The 20527-nt window shown below is 39.6% G+C and overlaps 1 protein-coding gene across 4 annotated transcripts in view; it reads right to left on the bottom strand.

Moving 5' to 3' along the window:
• Positions 1-19466, bottom strand: part of LOC144217762 (orphan sodium- and chloride-dependent neurotransmitter transporter NTT5-like) — a 29119-nt gene extending 9653 nt beyond the window's left edge. For 3 of the 4 annotated variants that reach the window (XM_077747445.1, XM_077747447.1, XM_077747448.1), the window contains exon 1: positions 18801-18862. The gene's annotated coding sequence lies outside the window, so the exon portion shown is untranslated. Of the gene's footprint in view, positions 1-18800; positions 18863-19416 lie in introns of those variants that run through there. The other variant, XM_077747446.1, reaches the window with a different exon arrangement.
• Positions 19467-20527: the final 1061 nt, after the last annotated feature.

The raw sequence follows: 20527 nt of genomic DNA, 5'->3' as shown, positions 1-20527 counted from the left end.
GGGAGAGGGGAAGGGGGGTGATGGGCATGGAGGAAGGCACTTGTTGGGATGAGCACTGGGTGTTATATGGAAACCAACTTGACAATAAACTGTAAAAGAAGAAAAAAGAAAACTAGTTGAATGTATCTACATACTTTATTTTCATATTTTACAATCTATTCCAAAGTGACCATCTAACAAACATGCACATAAGTATGCCAAAAATTATGTTCAAGAATGCTAATAGCTATACTATTCACAACTGCCAAAATCTAGAAACAACACAAATCTCCAACAGTAGAATGGATAAGTTATAGTATATTCATATAATGGGTATATAATAAAAAGAGTGAACTGCTGATATGCACAACAATCTGGATGAATCTCAAAAATATTACTTTGAATGAAATAAGCAAGGCTCAGAAGAGAACATAGTATATAATGCCATTTATATGAAGTTCAAGAAGAGGCAAAACAAATTCATGGTGTCAGAAGACAGGATAGTGTGCTTATATTGTCATAATTTACCTAACTATAATTATGATTTGCACACACTTGAGATACTTTCTAATGAAAGTTTATCTTAGGGGTACCTGGCTGGCTCAGTCGGTAAAGCATGCAAGTCTTGATCTCTGGGTTATGAGTTTGAGCCCCTATGTTGGGCATAGAGCTTTCTTTAAAAAAAAAAAAAAAAAAGTTTATCTTAAAAATAAACACTGGAAAACTAAGCAAAAACCCTGGATTTCTATATTGTAGTAATAAACAGAAAACAGATTTTGTTTTGTTTTGTTTTAGAAAGTGCGAGTGGGGGAAGGGGCAGAGCGAGAGGGTCTTAAGCAAGCTCCATGCTCAGCACAGACTACAGAATCTGATGTGGGGCTGGATCCCACAGCCCTGGGATCATGACCTCAGCTGAAGTCAAGAGTTGGATGCTTGGCCAACTGAACCAACCAGGTGCCCCAAATGGGACTGTCTTAATTTGTTTTTCAGATAGTTGGTTGTTAGTGTGTAGAAGTGCAACTGATTCTTGTATGCTGAGTTTGTATCCTGCCCCTTTACTGAATTCATCTATTAGTTCTAACAGTTTTTTTTTTTTTTTGAGGAGTCTTTAGGGTTTTCTGTATATGAAATCATGTCATCTGAAGATAGAGACAATTTTACTTCTTTCTGTCCAAATTGGATACCTTTGATTTCTTTTTCTTGCCTAATTGTTATGGCTAGGACTTCCAGTACTGTTGAATAATCATGGAGAGATGCAGCACTCTTGTCTTGTTCCTGATTTTAGAGGAAAAGTTTTTGAGCTTTTCACCCTTTAGTATGATGTTAGCTGTGGGCATGTCATATCTGCCTTTATTATATTGATATACATGCCTTCTATACCTAATTTGTTGAGAAATTTTATCATAAAATGATGGTGAATTTTGTCAAATACTTTTTCTACATCTGTTGAGGTAATCATATGATTTTTATCCTACATTCTGTTAATGTTATTTATCACATTTATTGACTTGCTTATGTTGAACCATGTCTACATAACTGGGATAAGTATTACTTGATCGCTGTGTGATCCTTTTAGTGGGCTGTTGAATTCAGTTTGCTAGTATTTATTTGGTTGAGGATTTTTGCATCCACGTTCATCAGAAATATTGGCCTGTAATTATCTTTTCTTATAGTCCCCTTGTCTGGCTTTGGTATCGGGGTTAATAGTGGACTTGTAAAATTGCCATAGTTAAGTCCATGGACATCAGGGCTGTTACCAGGCACAGATGGGTATGGCTCCATGTCCCTATGAACGTCCCTGGGTGGGAAGACTGCCTCAGGAACTGTGGTAGAGCAGGGCCGGAACTGGGTCACAGGGTTGCTTCATGTTCTGCAGTCAAGAACTAGGTCAGCGGGCCTGCCACTAGTGGCTCAGAGGAGTAGGTCTCTCACCAGTTTCCTGGGTGGTCATGGTTGAACTGGCCCCCAACCATGGCAGAGAAGGGGTTGCCACTGAGTCTCAGGGTCAGTTCAAGGTATGTAGCTGGGACTGGCTTCAGGGTCCACAGCCAGGACTGAGGTTCGTAAGCCTGCTATGAGGGTAACAGACCAACAGTGCCGGCTACCTGGGTAGGAAGCACTGAGATCAGGGCAGAAGCAAGGTTAGAGAAGGATCCAAAGTCAGAACCAACATTAGCAGAACTGTTACCAGGAGCATGTCTGGCATAGGGTCCCTGTGCAGTCATGCCTGATACCAGACTGGCAGTTAGAGCGGGGCTTGAGCTGGGTCACAGGGATGCTTCAGGATCTGCAGTTGGGTCCATGGCTGGCAGGCCTGGCACTGGGGGTGTGGATGACCGTGGCTCCTCCTGGTGTCCTGGTGGATGGAAATGGTTGCAGCCAGGTGGGGCTGGAGCCAAGTCCATAAAGAGATGGCGTTATTGTTCTGCACCCGACACCACACTGGGCTGGCCTGCCACCAGGGTTAGGGTCTACTTTCTCAAATCAGTTTTCCTTAGTCCTGGGCTTTCCTGGGGTTTCACAACCTCCTACTGGGATCCCAAAGCTCCCAAAGGCACTTTATTTCTGTGGATGGTGCTGGATTGTTGTTTGTGTGTGTGTTGGATGAAGTGAGCTGGGGACATCCTATTCCACCAGTTTACTAACTAGGAAAAAAAAAAACTAAACAAAGACATTGAAGTAACTATTATACCTACTCTCCATTAGGTAAAGGTGAAAACACTTGAAATTATTGTAACAATAGAAGTTCTGAGCAGAGAAACAGAAACTATAAAAAATAACCAAATGCAAATTTTAGAGCAAAGAAGTAAAATACTGAAAATCTGAAAATTCATTAGATGGAACATGAAGATAGGACATTAAAAATGATCCAATCTGAAGAAGAGAGAAAAAAAATATTGCAAATAAAATGAGCAGAGCCTCAGGGACCTATGAGACAGTATCAAAAGTCCAAGAATGAGGGAGAAAGACATTGGTGAAAAAAACTTTTGAAAACTCCCCAAATGTGGTGAAATATATTTACAGGTTCAAGAAGTTCATCAAATCTCAAATTAAAAAAAAAAAAATGAAGCCATATCATATCAGTCACATCATAACTGTGCTGGTAAAAGGAAAAAGAGAGGAATCTGTAAGGTAAACAGAGAAAAACAACAGATTACACAGAAGGCTACAACAATCAGAATGCTTGTGGAGTTCTCATCATCAAAGATGGCAGCCAGAAGTCAGTGGAACAGTATCTTTGAAGTACTAACAAGGAAAAAAAAAATCATCACATAATTCTATATCCATAAAAAAAAAAAATCCTTCAGGAATGAAGTGAGATTAAAAACATTCCCAGCTGGGGGTACCTGGGTGGCTCAGTTGGTTGAGTGTCTGACTCTTGGTTTAGGCTCAGGTCATGATCCCAGGGTCATGGGATCAAGCCCTGCATCAAATTCCATGCTGAGCATGGAACTTGCTTATGATTCTTTCTCTCCCTTTGCCCCTCTCTGCCACTCACACACTCTCTCTCTTTCAAATTAAAAAATAAAATACTCAGATGAAGGAAAACTAAGAGAGTCCTCCACTAGCCAACCTGCTTTAACCGAAAGGCTAAAGAATGTTCTCTGAGTTTTAGTGAAATGTTATCAGAGGAGAATTAGAAACTCCAGAACCTCTCCTTCAGAGAAGAATGAGGGAGACACTAAATAGTGGGATAAATACAACGGACACTTTTACTGCTTTTAAAGGCTTTCTTTAAAATGCTTCCAGTTGAAAGCAAAAAAAATTATAATTGGTTGTGGAGCCTTTCAATGTATATAAACATCATATTTATGACAGTATAATATAAAGGGAAAGGGTTCCATGAGGTCATAAGGCTTCTACATTAATGTGAAGTGATAAAATGTTTGCTCAGGTAGTCTGTATGAAATTGGAGGTGCACAATATAATCAATCCCTAGAACAGCCACTAAAAAACTTAATTCAAGGATCTATAACTAAAAAGCCAATATATAAATTGAAATGGAATACTACAAACTATTTAAATAAGTCAAAAGAAGCAAGAAAGACAAAACAGAGGGGAAAAACAGAACAAATAGAAAATAATAAAATGGTAGCCCTAAATCTGACCAGAGCAATAATATGTTAATATATATAACATATTAAAAGTAAATGGCCTAAATAGATCAATTTAAAAAATCATGATTACTAGCTGGGGGCAGGGAGGAGATCCAACTATATGCTGTCCATCAAACACACACACACACACACACACACACACACTTTAAATATAATGATGTAAATAGATTAAAAGTAAAAAAAATAGGTTTTGGAGGAAATGATGAAAATGTTATGAAATTACATTGTGGTGATAAGTGCACAATGCTCTGAATATACTAAAAATCACAGAACTTTACACTTTAAATAAGTGAATTTTATAACATGTAAAATATATCTCAATAAATCTGTTTAAAAAAATAAAGAATGGTAAAAGACATCCTATGCAAATGTCAAAAGAAGTCTAGAGTGGCTGTATTCATACCATACAAAGCAGACTAAAAAACTAAAAAAGAAACTAAAAAAGAAAATTCACCAGAGTCAATTCACAAAGAAGACAAAACAATCCTGAATGTATACATACTTAAAACATAGCTCCAAATACATGAAGCAAAAAATGATAGAGATGATAGGAAAAATAGAGAACCCACAATTACACTTTGAAACTCATCACTCTTCTCTGAGTAACTCATAGAACAAGCAGATAGAAAATCAACAACACAGGAGACCTAAATAACATTATCTGCCAACATAATCTAATTTGCACCTCTAGAATACTCCAACAACAGCAGAATACACATTATTTTCAAATGCATGCAGCAATTCACCAAGAGACATCATATCCTGGCTTATAAAACAAGCCATAACATCTCTGTAGTAGAGGCTAAAGTCTGGGATGGTGATGCCTCCCGTTTTGCTTTTTTTCTTCAATATTACTTTGGCTATTCAGGGTCTTTTGTGGTTCCATACAAATTTTAGGATAGCTTGTTCTAGTTTTGAGAAGAATGCTGGTGCAATTTTGATTGGGATTGCATTGAATGTGTAGATTGCTTTGGGTAGTAATGTTAAAAGTTAAAAGTAAACATTTTAACAATATTTATTCTTCCAACCCATGAGCATGGAATGTTTTTCCATTTTTTCNGAGGAAGTTAATGGAGGACCATGGGGGAGAACAAGGGGAAAAATAGTTGGGGAGAGGGAGGGAGGCAAACCATGAGAGACCCTTGAATGCCAAGAACAAACTGAGGGGTGATGGAGGTGGGGGAGAGGGGAAGGAGGGTGATGGGTATGGGGGAGGGCACTTGTTGGGATGAGCACTGGGTGTTATATGGAAACCAACTTGACAATAAACTAAGAAAAAAAAAACAAGACAACAATTTAAAAAAATAAAATCATACACAGTATGTTTTCTGGCCATAACAGAATTAAACTAGGAATAAAAAACAAAGATACTTTGAGGGGGGAGTCAGGTGGCTCAGTCGGTTGAGCATCTGACTCTTAATGTCGGCTCAGGTCATGATCTCATGGTTCTCTGCACTGACACTGTGGAGCCTACTTAGGATTCTCTCTCTCTCTCTCTCTCTCTCTCTCTCTCTCAAAAATAAACTTTAAAAAACACAAACAAAAAAACAAAAAGGAAAGGTCTCAAGACCCCCACATGTTTGAAAGTTAAATAACACCCTTAAAAATAACCTATGTGTCAAAGAGGAATTATTAAGGGAAACTGGCAAATATTTTGCATGAAACAAAAATAAAATTAAAACATGTCAAATTTTCTGTGTTGTAATTAAAGCAGTGTTTAAAAGGAAATTTATATCACTGGATGCTTACATCAAAAAAGAAAAAAAGAAATTAAGACATTCTCAGATAAACCAAAGCTGAGGGAATTCATTACCACTAGATATGCTTACAAGAAATGCTCATGGGAAAAAAAAGGGGAGGGGGCCGCCTGGGTGGCTCAGTCAACTAAGCGTCCGACTTTGGTTCAGGTCATGATCTCATAGTTCGTGGGTTCGAGCCCCGCATTGGGCTCTGTGCTGACAGCCAGCTCAGAGCCTGGAGCCTGTTTCAGATTCTGTGTCTCCCTCTCTCTCTCTGACACTCCCCTGCTCATGCTGTCTTTCTTTCTCTCTCAGAAATAAATAAAAACATTAAAAAATTTTTTCTTAAGGTTAATTTATTGTTTTGAGAGAGACAGAGTGAGAGTAGGAGAGGGGCAGAGAAAGAGGGGGAGAGAGAATCCCAAGCAGAGAATCTGTGCTGTCAGTTCAGAGCCCAATGTGGGGCTCAAACTCATGAACCGTGAGATTTTGACCTGAGATGAAATCAAGAGCAGACCCTTAATTGACTGAGCCACCCAGGAGACCCAAGAAACCAATACATTTTTAAAAATTGCAATGGACAGATATTCTAAGCAGAAAATCAACAAGGCAACAATGGCTTTGACAATATGTCCAGTGACATATTGGACCAGATGGACTTAACAGTTATATTCAGAACATTTCATCCTAAAACAGCACAATATACATTCTTTTTTAATGTTTATTTTATTTTTGGAAGAGAGACAGAGTGTCAGCGGGGGAGGGGCAGAGAGAGGGACACAAAGAATATGAAACAGGCTCCAACTCCAAGCTATCAGTGCAGAGCCTGATGCGGGGCTTGAACCAACAGAGCAGTGAGATCATGACCTGAACTGAAGCTGGATGCTCAACTGACTGAGCCACCCAGGTGCCCCCATTGAGTGCACATGGAATATTCTCCAGAACAGATCACATACTTGGTCACAAATCAGCCCTCAACAAGTACAAAAAGATAAAGATCATACCATGCATATTTTCAGATTACAACACTATGAAACTTGAAGTCAAACGAGAAAAAAATTGGAAAGCCATCAAATCCATGGGAGTTAAAGAGCATCCCACTAAAGAATGAATGGGTTAACCAGGAGATTAAAGCAGAAATAAAAAAAAAAATACACGGAAGCCATTGACATAAACAGTTCAAACCCTTTGGGATGCAGCAAAGACAGTCCTAAGAGGAAAGTATATTGCAATTCAGACTTATCTCAAGAAGCAAGAAAGTTCCCAAATACAAAATCTAAACTTACACCTAAGGGAGATAAAAAAGGAACAGCAAATAAAGCCTAAAGCCAGCAGAAAAAGGGAAATAATAAATATTAGAACAGAAATAAATGATATAGAAACAAACAAAAAACCAGTAGAACAGATCAACAAAAGTAAGAGCTGGCTCATTTTTAAAAATTTAAATTAGTCTAGGGGCATCTGGGTGGCTTAGTTGGTTAAACATCTGACTCTTGATTTTAGCTCAGGACATGATCTCAAGGATTGTGGGATCAAGTCCCACACTGGATTCTGTGCTGACAGCACAGGGCTTGCTTGTGATTTTCTCTCTTCTCTCTCTCTGCCCCTCCCCCACTCTATCTCTCTCAAAATAAATAAATGAATATTTTTAAAAAATACTAAAGTCTGGTATTATTGTAATTTATGTTTGGACTCCACATTTGGTTTTCTATATAAATTAAGATATTAGTACATTGAAATGAATTATTAGCTTGTGTTCTGGAGCACACAATATATAAATATGTAATTTTGTGACATCAACTAAAAAGGGTGGTGATGGAGCTATAAAGGGGCAGTTTTTATATATAGTTTTGAAAGGTAGGAATTCAAATTAGAATGTAATAATTTTAGGATGTTATATGTAAACACCATGCTATCCATAAAGAAAATAGCTATGAAGTATACAGAAAATGAAATGAGAAAGGAATTTTAACATTCCACTATAAAAAAAAATAAACATTAAAGAAGACAGGAATAAGGAAATAAGCATGAGGGCAAGGGAAGCTATAAGGCATATAGAAAACAAATAGCAAAATGATAGCAGTAAATCTCCCCTTATCAGTAATTACTTTAAGTGTAAATGGTTAAATTATCTAATCAAAGGACATATTTTCACAATGGGTAAAAACACATGATCCAGGGGCGCCTGGGTGGCTCAGTAGGTTGAGTGTCCAACATCAGCTCAGGTCATGATCTCACAGTTTGTGGGTTTGAGCCCCACATCAGGCTCTGTGCTGACAGCTCAGAGCCTGGAGCCTGCTTCGAAATCTGTATACCCCTCTCTCTCTGCCCCTCCTCTCCTTGCACTCTGTCTTTCAAAAATAAATAAGCTTTTTAAAAAAACACATGATCCAATTATGTCATGTCTACAAGAAACTCACTTTAGATCCAAAGACACAAGTAGATTGAAAGAATGGAAAAAGATATGCCATAAAAAAATAGCACCACAAAAGAGAGCAGGGGTGGCTATACTAATATCAGAAAAAACAGACTTTAAACAGAAAAAGTTTACAAGAGACAAAGGAAGACATTATATATTAATAAAAGTTTCAATACAGCAATAATATGTAATAAGTATAAGTATTTGCACACCTAAGTACAGACAGACTATAAATATAGATAGAACTGAAAGAAGACATAGTTCTACAATAACAATTGGGGATTTCCATACCTCACTCCCAATAATGGATAGGATTACCATCTGGAAACAGAGATCTTAACACAATAAACCAACTAGATCTAACAGACATAAACAGAATACAATCTACAACATCAGCACATATATTCTTCTCAAGAGCACATGGAGCATTTTCCAGTGTATATCTTATATTAGGCCACAAATTAAATTTCAACAGATTTTAAGAGGTAGTTATCATATAAAATATCTTCTCTGACCACGAAGTGATGAAGTTAAAAATCAATAACAAAGTAAAACTGGAAAATACACAAAATTGTGGAAATTAAAAAACATACTCTTAAACAATGAATGGCTCAAAGAAGAAATCACAAGGAAAACTATAAAATACTTAGAGGTGAATAAAAATGAAAATACAACATACCAAAAGTTATGGGATACAATGAAAGCAATATGAAGGAGGGTATTTATAGTTATAAATGCCCACATTAACAAACAAGATCTCAAATCAACAGCCTAACTTTACAACTTAAGGAACTACAAAAGAAGAACAAATTAAACCCAAACCTAACAGAAAAAAGGAAATACTAAAGATCAGAACAGAGATAAATGAAATAGAGAATAGAAAAGTAGAGAAAAATCAATGAAACTGAAGGTTGGTTCTTTGAAAAGATCAACAAAATTGGCAAACTTTTAACTAGATGGATTAAGAAAAAAAGAGAGAAGATTCAAATTACTAAAACCAGAAATTAAAGTGGGGACACAGCTTACTCAATGGAAATAAAAAGGATTATGAGAGTACTATGAATAATTGCATACCGACAAACTGTACAACCTAGGTTAAATGGAGAAATTCCTAGAAACACAAAAACCACCAAAACGAAACCGCAAAGAGGTAGAAATCTAACTAGATGTAACTAGTAAGACTGAATCACCAATACAAAATCCTCCAAGAAGCATCTGCGTGGCTCAGTTAGTTGAGCATGTTGACCATCCAACTCTTGATTTTGGTTCAGGTCATAATCCCAGGGTCGTGGGATCAAGCCCTGAATAGGAATTTGTGCTGAGTGTGGAGCCTGCTTAAGATTCTCTCTGTCTCTCTCTCCCCCTCCCTCCCCGCCTCCATCTCTGCCCCTCTATCCTGCTCAAACATACTCTCTCTAAAAAAACAAAACAAAAAACTTTCAAAAAAATCTTTGAACAACAAAAAAGCCCTGGACCTGATGGTTTCACTGATAAAATATATCAAACATTTATTTTTTTAATTTAATTTATATATATTTTGGAGAGTGAGAGCATGAGCAGGAGGGGGGGGAGGGAGGGAGGGAGGAGGAGAGGGGAAGAGGGGAAGAGAGAGAGAGAGAGAGAGAGAGAGAATCCCAAGGAGGTCCCACATCCAGTGTGGACCCCAACGTGGAGCTCAGTCTCATGACCCTGAGAACATGGCCTGAGCCAAAACCAAGAGTCTGACGTTCAACTGACTGAGCCACCCAGGCGCCCCAATATACCAAACATTTAAGGAAAAACTAGTATCTATCCTTCTCGGACCTTTCCCAAAAACTGAAGAGGAGGAAATACTTTCTAACTCATTTTATGAGGTCAACATTGTCATGATACCAAAGCCAGACAAAGATATTACAAGAAAAGAAAACTATAGACCAATATCTCTGATGAACATAGACACAAAAACCCTCAACAAGGGCGCCTGGGTGGCTTAGTCAGTTAGGTGTCCGACTTTCGCTTAGTTCATGATCTCACGGTTCAAGCCCCGCGTCGGGCTCTGTGCTGACTGCCGGCTCAGAGCCTGGAGCCTGTTTCAGAGCCTCTATCTCCCTCTCTCTCTGACCCTCCCCTGCTCATGCTGTCTCTCTCTCCTAGAAATAAATACAAATATAAAAAAAAAACCCTCAACAAAATACTGGCAAACTGAATTCAGCAGCATATTAAAAGCATAATACACCATGACAAGAAGAGATTTATTCCTGGAACACAACTATTCAAAACTAACCAAATAAAAGCTAAAATTCATGATCATCTCACTAGATGCATAAAAAGATTTTAACAAAATTCAACATTTCACAAGAATTCAACAAACTAGTAACAGAAGGAAACTATCTTAACATAATAAAAGTCATATACGAAAAACCTGCAGTAAACATTGTACTCAGGGTGAAAGACTGAAGGCTTTCCTTCTAAGGTCAGGAACAAGGCAAGGATACTCATTTTCACCATTCTATTCTATTCATTCTTTTTACCATTCTACTCACCATAGTACTGGAAGTTCTAGCCAGAGCACTTAGGCAAGAAGAAGTAAAAGGCATCCAAGGGAAAGGATTCAGGGTTTGAAACATGGCCGACAATGTGGACCATCAACAACTACCAGCACTGTAGAAGAGCCCTGGATCTCATCAGGCTTAGCCTTGATGAACGAATTCACATGAAAATGAGAAATGACAGAGAACTTAAAGGAAGATGACATGCTTATGATCAGGATTTAAATGTGATATTGGGAGATGTGGAAGACACTGTGATTACTATAGATATTGATGAGGAAACATACAAAGATATGTGTGTGTATGTATATATATATACACACATATATATGTGTATATATATATAAGCATATGTATATATATGTGTGTGCATACACACAAAATGGAATATTCTGATGATTTGTCCCAGGAGATGATGTTATACCAGTTGCCCCTCCATTAAGAACTGCCTGAAACAGGGGTAGCCTGTGTGGCTCAGTCAGTTAAGCAACCAACGTTGGCTCAGGGCATGATCTTACAGTTGGTGGGTTCGAGCCCCGCATCGGGTTCTGTGCTGGAAGCTCAGAGCATAGAGCCTGATTCAGACTCTGTGTCTCCCTCTCTCTCTGCCCTCCCTGCTCTCACTCAGTCTCTCAAAAGTAAATAATAAACATCAAAAATTTTAAAAAAAAGAATTGGCTGAAACAATGAATTTTTCATGTATGGAATATGGAAGACTTTGTATGGTTGCCTCTTTAAATGTAGAGGACATTCAAAAGAGAAACTTCTGAAAATTCTGATATTAAGAAATGACCAAGGATTCTTCCACTCCTGAAATGAGTTGATTTGCAGATAACTCAAAAATTCTTACACTTGGGGTGCCTGGGTGGCTCAGTCGGTTAAGCAGCCGACTTCAGCTCAGGTCATGATCTCACAGTCCGTGGGTTCAAGCTCTGCATTGGGCTTGGTGCTGACAGCTCAGAGCCTGGAGCCTGCTTTGGATTGTGTCTCCTTCTCTCTCTCTGCCACTCCCCTGCTCACACTCTGTCTCTCTCTCAAAATAAAGACATAAAAAAAATTTTTTTTTAATTCTTACACTAAAGTGCATTTTTTTCCAACCCTTTCAATAAATGTGATCATTCAAAAATAAATAAATAAATAATTTAAAAAGCCATCCAAATTGTAAGGGAAGTAGTAAAGTTATCTCTGTTCATAGATGGCATGATCGTTTATGTTCAAAATCTAATAATTCTATTTAAAAATGTTAAAATTAATAAATGAATTCAGCAAAGTAGCAGGATACAGAATCAACACTCATAAATCAGTTGCATTTCTATATACAGGCAGTGAACAATCTGAAAAGAAAATTATGAAGACAATTCCATTTACTATAACATCAAAAAGAATAAATTACTTAGAAATTAACAAAAGGAATGAAACACTTGTACAACGAAAACTATAAAATACTGCTGAACAAAATTAAATAAGACATAAAGAGAAACATCTCATATTCATGAATTGGAAGACACTGTTAAGATATTAATACTATCCAAAGTAATCTACAGATTTAATGCAATCCTTATCAAAATCCCAGTGACTTTTTAAAAATAGAAATTTTAATTTCCATCCTAAAATTCCTATGGAATCTCAAGGGATCTTGAATAGCCAAATGATCTTAAAAAGGAAGAAAAAGGGGGCAGCTGAGTGGCTCAGTCGGTTAAGAATCTGACTTTGACTAGGGTCATGATCTAGCAGTTGGTAAGTTCGAGCCCCGCAACAGGCTCTGGGCTGACAGCTCAGAGCCTGGAGCCTGCTTCAGAGTCTGTGTGTCTTTCTCTCTCTCTGCACTTTCCCCTCTATCCCTCTCTCAAAATGAATAAACATTAAAAAATTTTTTTAAAAAAGAACAAAGATGAAGGACTCAGAATTTCTGATTTCAAAACTTAGTACAGGTACAAAGCTACAGTAATCAAAACAATGTGGTATTGGCATAAAGACAAACATATAAACCAATATAATAGAATGGAGAGCCCTTTGCATGCATGGTCAAATGATTTTTCACAATGGTGCCAAGATCATTCAATAGGGAAAGAATAGTCTTTACAACAAATGGTGCTGGGAAAACTGGATATCGGCATGCAAAATAATTAAGTTGGGCCCTTACCTAACACCACACACAAAAATTAATTCAAAAAGGATGAAAGACCTAAATAGAAGACCTCAAGCTGTAAAACTATTAGAAAAACACATTGAGAAAAATCTTCATGACATTGGATTTGGCAATGATTTCTTGGATATGACACCAAAGGCGGCAACAACAATACACACACACACACACACACACACACACACACGTTAGATATCATGAAAATTTTTTCAAATTCATTTATAAAAAATAATGCCAAGAGTCAAATGCAACTCATAGAATAAGAGAAAATATTTGTGAAATCATATATCTGCTGTATTCATATCCAGAATATATAGAGAATTCTACAATCTGATTAAAAAATGGGCAAAGGAGGGGCACCTGGGTGGCTCAGTCAGTTAAGCATCCAACTTCAGCTCAGGTCATAATCTTGTGGTTCGAGCCCCGCATCAGGCTCTGTGCTGAAAGCCAGCTCAGAGCCTGGAGCCTGTTTTGGATTCTGTGTCTCCCTCTCTCTCTGACCCTCCCCTGCTCACGCTGTCTGTCTGTCTCTCTCTCAGAAATAAATAAAACATTTTTAAAAATCCGAAAAATGGGCAAAGGACTATAATGAGATACTATCTCACACTCATTAGTATGGCTACTCCACGAAAAAGAAAAAAAAGTTAAAAAAGAAAAGAACAAGTGGTGGTGGGGATGTGGAGAGACTGGAACGCCTTGCTCTGTTGGCGGCAATGTGAAAAGTGGTACAGATGCTGTGCAGAAAGCAGTATGTCAATTCCTCAGAAGATGTAAAACACAGTGTATGACTCAGCAATCATACTTGCAGTTATATACTCAAAATAACTGGAAGCAGGGTCTCGGTAATGTTTTTGGACGCTCATGTTCACAGCAGCATTACTCACAATAGCTACAACACGTTAAGCCGTCCAAATGTCCATTGAGGGATAAATGGACAAGCAAAATGTAGTCTATCGATGCAGTGGGATACTCTTCAGTCTTAAAAAGTTAAGAAAATTCTGACATACGCTACAACATGGATGAACCTTGAGGATATTATACTAAGTGACTTAAGCCAGGCACAAAAAGACAAAGACTGTATGATTCTACTATAAGGTACTTAGGAGAATCAAAATCATGGAGACAAACACAAGTAGAATGGTAATTGCTAGGGACTGTGGAGGGTGGAGTAATAGGGATTTGCTGTTTAACGTATACACAGTTTCAGCTGTACAAGAGGAAGGAAGTATGGAAGCAGGTGGTAGTAAAAACTACTAATGTATTTATGTACATGGTATTAATGTACTTAATACCACTAAGCTATATACTTAAAACTGGTTAAGTTGGTTTAAGTTTATATATGTATTTTACCACAAAAAGAAAATTGGAAAAAATGGAATTCAAAATGGTATAGCCATAAAGGGTCACAGTTTCTTAAAAATGCTATGGGGCGCCTGGGTGGCTTAGTCGGTTAAGCGACCGACTTTCGCTTAGGTCATGATCTCGCGGTTCGTGGGTTCGAGCCCCACGTCGGGCTCTGTGCTGACTGCCAGCTCAGAGCCTGGAGCCTGTTTCAGAGTCTGCGTCTCCCTCTCTCTCTGACCCTCCCCTGCTCATGCTGTCTCTCTCTCTCTCCTAGAAATAAATAAAAATTTTAAAAAAATGCTAAACATACACTTCCCATATAACCCACCACTCCTAGGTATTTTCCCAAGAAGTTTTGTTCACAAAAACCTGTATGCCAATGTTTATAGCTACTTTATTCATAACTGTTCAAACTGGAAAAATCCACGTTTTTCAACTACTGAATAACATGAACTGGGTACACTTGGGGAATGCAATATTAGCAGTAAAAAGGAACAGAGAATATTGATACAATGAACAACATCCATGAATTTCATACATATTATGCAAAATGAAAGAAACAGACTCCAAAGGCTACAGAAAGCATGTTTCCATTTAAATGACATTCAGTCAGGAGGGCTATGACTCTTGAACTCAGGATTGTGAGTTCGAGCCCCACATCAGGTGTTGAGATTACTTTAATTCCCCATCTCCACTTGACAGATAAGAAAGCTAAGGCTAAGGAGAGAAAGTGACTTACTAAGGGTCATAGAACCACCTAAGGGTTTGATATAATAAATAAACACAGATTTGTCTCCAAATGCTATATTCTCACCAGGCCAAGAATCTGCTCAAGACAGAGACTGCAACAACATTCTATCAGTCAGTGGGTCTGAGATTAGTCTTGCTGCCATGGACACCTACACCTGCGACAGGACACATGGCCATTTCCATATTAGAGGTCTACAGGGTCCTAAAACAGGGTTTGCCTCAGTTTGCCTGCCTAGGCTCTAGGTCCACCTGCCCTATTCCCTAGGTGGAAACACGGGTGGATTTGTAGGTTTGGGGATGGGAAAATTGATAGAGAAAATGATGAGTTCAATTTGGGAAACAATGAAGGTGAGAGCTTGTGGGCACCAACTTCTAGCTGAGAAACAAATGTCAAGAGGATCAGACCACACGACAGGAAAATATGTAAATGTAAAATCTGAGAAGCTAAGTAAAAATGCTACAATTCTGAATTTGAATTGAAAAAATGAGTATGAATTTATGATGTATTTCATCTTAGGAGACTATTTCCTAGCTGCATCTATTGAAAATGCCTAAAAACAATGACCAATGCAGTAGCAATGAACACCCCTAGTAGAAAATTGTGATCTCTAAACACCACTTCCCATCAAAAGGAACTAGGTATCCTTAGAAAAACAGGTGATTTCAGATCTGGGTATGAAATGTACAAATTAATCCCAGACCATAAGGTGATACCAAAAAAGCAAAGAAATTATTATAAACTTCTGTGGTCTTGTCAAAAGGATTTAGGAGTCAGACTGAAGATGCCCCCCATGTGCCAAAACTGAGATGACTTGAGCATCAGTAAGAATAGGTACAGGACCACCTGGGTGGCTCAGTCAGTTAAGTGACCGACTTCAGCTCAGGTCATGATCTCATGGTTCACGGGTTTGAGTCCCATGTCGAGCTCTGTGCTGACAGCTCAGATCCTGGAGCCTGCTTCAGATTTTGTGTCTCCGTCTCTCTCTGCCTCTCCCCTGCTCACGCTCTGTCTCTCTTTCTCTCTCTTTCTCAAAAATAAAGAAGCATTTAAAATTTTAAAAAAATAGCTGCAATGGATGGAAACACATCAAATACATTGAGTGCAGAGAGATGCTACAAAGAAAAAACTCAATGATCATTTTTGCAGAATATTAGGCAATAAATTCATTTTTAAGCTGGCAAATGAGGGGAAAGAATCAAAGTTTATTCTTTTCTCATACAAACTGTGTATCAGGGCAACAAATGTTTGTTAAGAGGAAGTTTCTCTTTCTAGAAGTATTCCAGCTAATAAAAAAAAAAAGGAGAAATGATAAAGCTAGAATACCACCATTTCATAATCTCTAATGAATATGTGTATCTAGACAATGATCATCATGGCTGCTCACATGACAGAGAGAACAGTTTTTGTCTCCTGAGAGAAGCACATAAAACCCTTCACAATGTATTCTTGACAGAATATTGACCCTAAAACTAATCAACCTCTTGCCCTAACTACCAATTTATAAGAAATCCAGGGAATGGAGAACATATTAAATGATACCACAGGGAGGAAGTAGCAAATTCCAGATAGGTAGGAATTACAGGACAAATAACCCAGTTTCATCAGTAAATATATTGGGGGCGGGTAGGGAAGAGGGCAGGAGATCTATAGATTAAAAGATTCTTCTAAAATAAGTTTATTTATTGAGCAGGGAGGGGCAGAGAGAGAGTGGGAGAGAATCCCAAACAGGCTGTGTGTGTGCAGTGTGCCGTCTGACATGGGGCTCAGTCCACGAGCGGTGAGATCATGACCTGAGCCAAAATCAAGAGTCAAGTTCTTAACCAACTGAGCCACCCAGGTGCCTCAAAAGATTCTTAATGGATACAGCAACAAATTACAACATACAAATTTTACTTGGGTGATGATTCAAACAATCTAAAAAAGTTCTGAGACAGTCTCTCAAATAGTTAAACATAGAGTTGCAATATGATCAAGTAATTCCACTCCTAAGTATATGCCAAGAGAAAGAAAAATGTATGTTCACCCAAAAGACTTTTACATGAATATTCATCACAGCATTATTCACAATAGCCCCAAAGTGGAAACAACCTCAAAATGTCCATCAACTGGATAAATAAAATGTAGTATACCCGTACAATGGAATATTCAGCAATAAAAATAAAATACTGATATATGCTACACATGGATGGAGCTTGAAAACATTATGCTATATGAAAGAAGCCAGTCACAAAGGACTACACATATTGTATGATCTCATTTATAGGAAAGGTCCAGAATAAGCAACTCTGTTGAACAAAAGTAGATTAGTGGTCGTCTAAGGTTGAGGTTGAAGGCTGGAGCACTTGGGGTGACAACAAGAGAGTGTGGTTTCTTTTGAGGGTAGTGAAAATGTACTAAGATTGACTGTGGTGATGGGTGCACAGGCCTGCCATACTTTACAAGCCACTGAATATATTTTAAATGGGTGAATTGTATGGTATGTGACTTATATCTCAACAAAGCTGTTAAGGGGCATCTGGCTGGCTCAGTCAGTAGGAGCATGTGACTCTTCACCTCCCAGTCATAAGGTGAGCTCCACCCTGGCTGTAGAGATTACTTAAAAAAATAAATAAAATAAAGCTGCGGGGGAGGGGGGGACAGAGAGCCACAACCAGGAAAATCTTACTACTGACTGGATATTTGATGGTATTAAAAAGTTCTGTTATTTTAGTTGTGGTAACAGTTTTGTCAGGTGTTTGTGGGTTTTTTAAATGTTTATTTTTGACAGAGAGTTAGTAGGGGAAGGGCAGAGAGAGGTTCCGAATCAGGATCCCCACAGACAGCTGAGAGCCCCCACGTGGGGCTCGACCTCACACACCGGGAGATCAGGACCTGAGCTGAAGTGGGACGCTCAACTGACCAGGTGCCCCTTGTCAGGCTTTGTTTTTAAAGGGTTCTTATGTTTTAGACATATGTAGGGACATACCTACAGATGAAATGATAAATTTGGCATTTGCTTCAAAATAATGGGGAGGCCTTCAGTGAGAGGAGTTAAGCTGAAACCAGACTGGTCGCCAGTTGGTCACAAGATGGGTGATGAGTACAAAGGAATTCATTAAGTTATTCTTTTACATATGTTTGCACACTTCTGAAATAAAAGGGACAGAAGCCACAGCAAGACTCTGTATCATACTACCCCTGACTCGCTATGTGAACCCCTCTTTCTTCTGGGTCTCCTGATGAAAATTAAGGATGACAACAGCTGTATCTCATACCACTCTCGTGTAAGGTCCCGTACCAAGGGACGGGTCTCCATTTTGTCTAATGAGGCCAGAGAGTCCCAAGAGCAGTGCTAAAGAAACGCTGCTCATCACACGCAAGGGTGCTACAAAACCCGACTTTCGACAGTAGGACCCCCCAGAGCTTTCTAGTAGAGACAAGCCTACGATAGGAGTCAGTCTTTGTGTCTCTACTTAGTAGCCCCTACAGCAGTGCGAGATAGTCGCAATTCAAACAGCCTTGCAGTTAGGTGCCAAAGGACATTCGACAAGCAGCCAGAGAAGATGAAAATTGAGAGTGGGAGGAGACACACCAAAACCTTCATTCCACTCCCATCGGTTTATCCGGTAGGCCCCGACTTTTCAATCCCCTCCCCCAAGCAGGTTCCAATCCCAAAGCTGGAAACTGGACGGGGAGGCAGAAAGGAGGATGAACACCTGCGTTCCCAAAAGGAAGGGGGCTTAAAACTATCTGGTCATGAGAAGGCGACGGCCTCCTCCCCCTGAGTTTCACCTTACCCGACTCAACAGCACCAGGCTTCCAGCAGACAGATCGTTTGGATGGGGGGTTGGGGTGGTGGTGAAAGCGGGTGAGGGGCGGGGCTACAAGGTACAGGAGCCAATGGGTGATGACCCTGAGGTTCGAGTTCCTTCAGCCCTCCTATCTTCCAAGCCTGACCCGCGAGAAACACCGAGAAACACCGGGAGGCCCCGGGGCTTGGAGGACCACAGCTGTTCCTATTGACCAGCCCCACCCTCCAATGTTAGGATGTCTGCGTTTTCTTCCTTAATCACGGAGTTAGGTAGAAGCGGCTGCCCTGTGGTAGCTGAGCGATTGGAAATACTGCGATCTCTGAGTACTTAAGGGAAACGCATGCCCCGGATCTTTGGGAATCCCAACCACCTCTACCCACAGCTCCCAACCCCAGACGCTGACTGACCCCCGTCTCCTTTTGGGAAGTTCCTCAGCTCAGTTGCGGAGTCACCCCTCCAGAAGTTCTGAGAGATTCACTCAGTCATCACTACTAGGCAAATTCATCTGACTCAGCCCTGTCGTCAAACCTGCCAAGTCTCCTACCATGCAGATATGGGGCCCTAGTGGGCTCAGCAATACCTAGTTCCCTAAACTACTTACCTTGATTCGCTCTGTGCTGATAGAGCTCTGTGCTGCTTGGGATCTTCTCTATCCCTCTCTGTCTCGCTCTCTCTCAAAATGATAAACTTAAAGAAATAAAAATAATTTTTAGACTCACATATGATTACCATGTCCCACTGGCAAGTGATTAATGTCCTTTACGTCTTTGCTGAAGCCTCATTTCCCGCGTGTCTTGGCCAAAGGCCAGTCCCTAGTAGAGCAAGTCTAGTAATCTAGATCTGAATTTGCCACAGCAAGGAGAGGGCAGGAATTCTGGGCTGGACATTTGGCTCTCAAAAGAATGGAAGACTTTTGGGAAAAAGGCATTTACAGAAAAAAAAATTTCTGACACCCAGTACTTGGAGTCCTGGTGGACTGACGTACTGACCAACAGCATTACTCCTCCAGCTCCCTTCCAGGAGCTGGGCAGCCAGTCAAGAAGCAGATTTGGTAGACATTACCGACAGTGAATATGACGGGCATGTGGATATACTGAGGAAGGTGACTGGGAAAACCCAACGGCAGTGGTAACCAGGAAGGATGGGTTTGGGAGGGGGATGCAAAGCCAGGCCCCATGAATCCACCAAATTATGCCTCTACTCTTGGGAATAATAGCAGTTCTGGGTCTGGGGACAGCAACAGCTACAGGTTAGTATGAGTTGCCTCTTATGCTGCTTCCAGGAATGTGTGATGTCAAGTCAAAAGAATAAAGTTAGGCAATCATACAACAGGTTGATTAGTAACTTGATCACCACCTCACAGGATGCTCTCCTTTTGGACTTCTTTAATGGGTGGTGGCTGGATTAAGGGTAAGGATTTGGAAGATATCATAGGCTTGCCCTGGCTTGTGGAACTGAAGCATCCTGTGGGTGAGGCGGTATACAAAATATGTGGGGATGGGGAGGACAACAGAGATGAAAAGGGCAATCTTCGCAAGCAGCCCCCATGATGGGAATTGGTGAAGCACCTCTTTCAATTGTGGAAAGATGGGAAAGGGGCTCAGAACATCAAAGTCCCCAGAAAAGTGAGGACTGTAGAAGGGAAGGGTGGGAGGGGAACCAGGCAGAGGACTAATGAGTCTTCAGGGGGTCAGAGAATGAGCCGATAGGGT

The sequence above is a fragment of the Crocuta crocuta genome, unplaced genomic scaffold (assembly GCF_008692635.1).
Source record: "Crocuta crocuta isolate KB4526 unplaced genomic scaffold, BGI_CrCroc_1.0 scaffold334, whole genome shotgun sequence".
Taxonomy (NCBI): Eukaryota; Metazoa; Chordata; class Mammalia; order Carnivora; family Hyaenidae; genus Crocuta; species Crocuta crocuta.
Note: the sequence above shows the minus strand (reverse complement) of the source record. Positions and strands in the feature narration are given on the sequence as shown.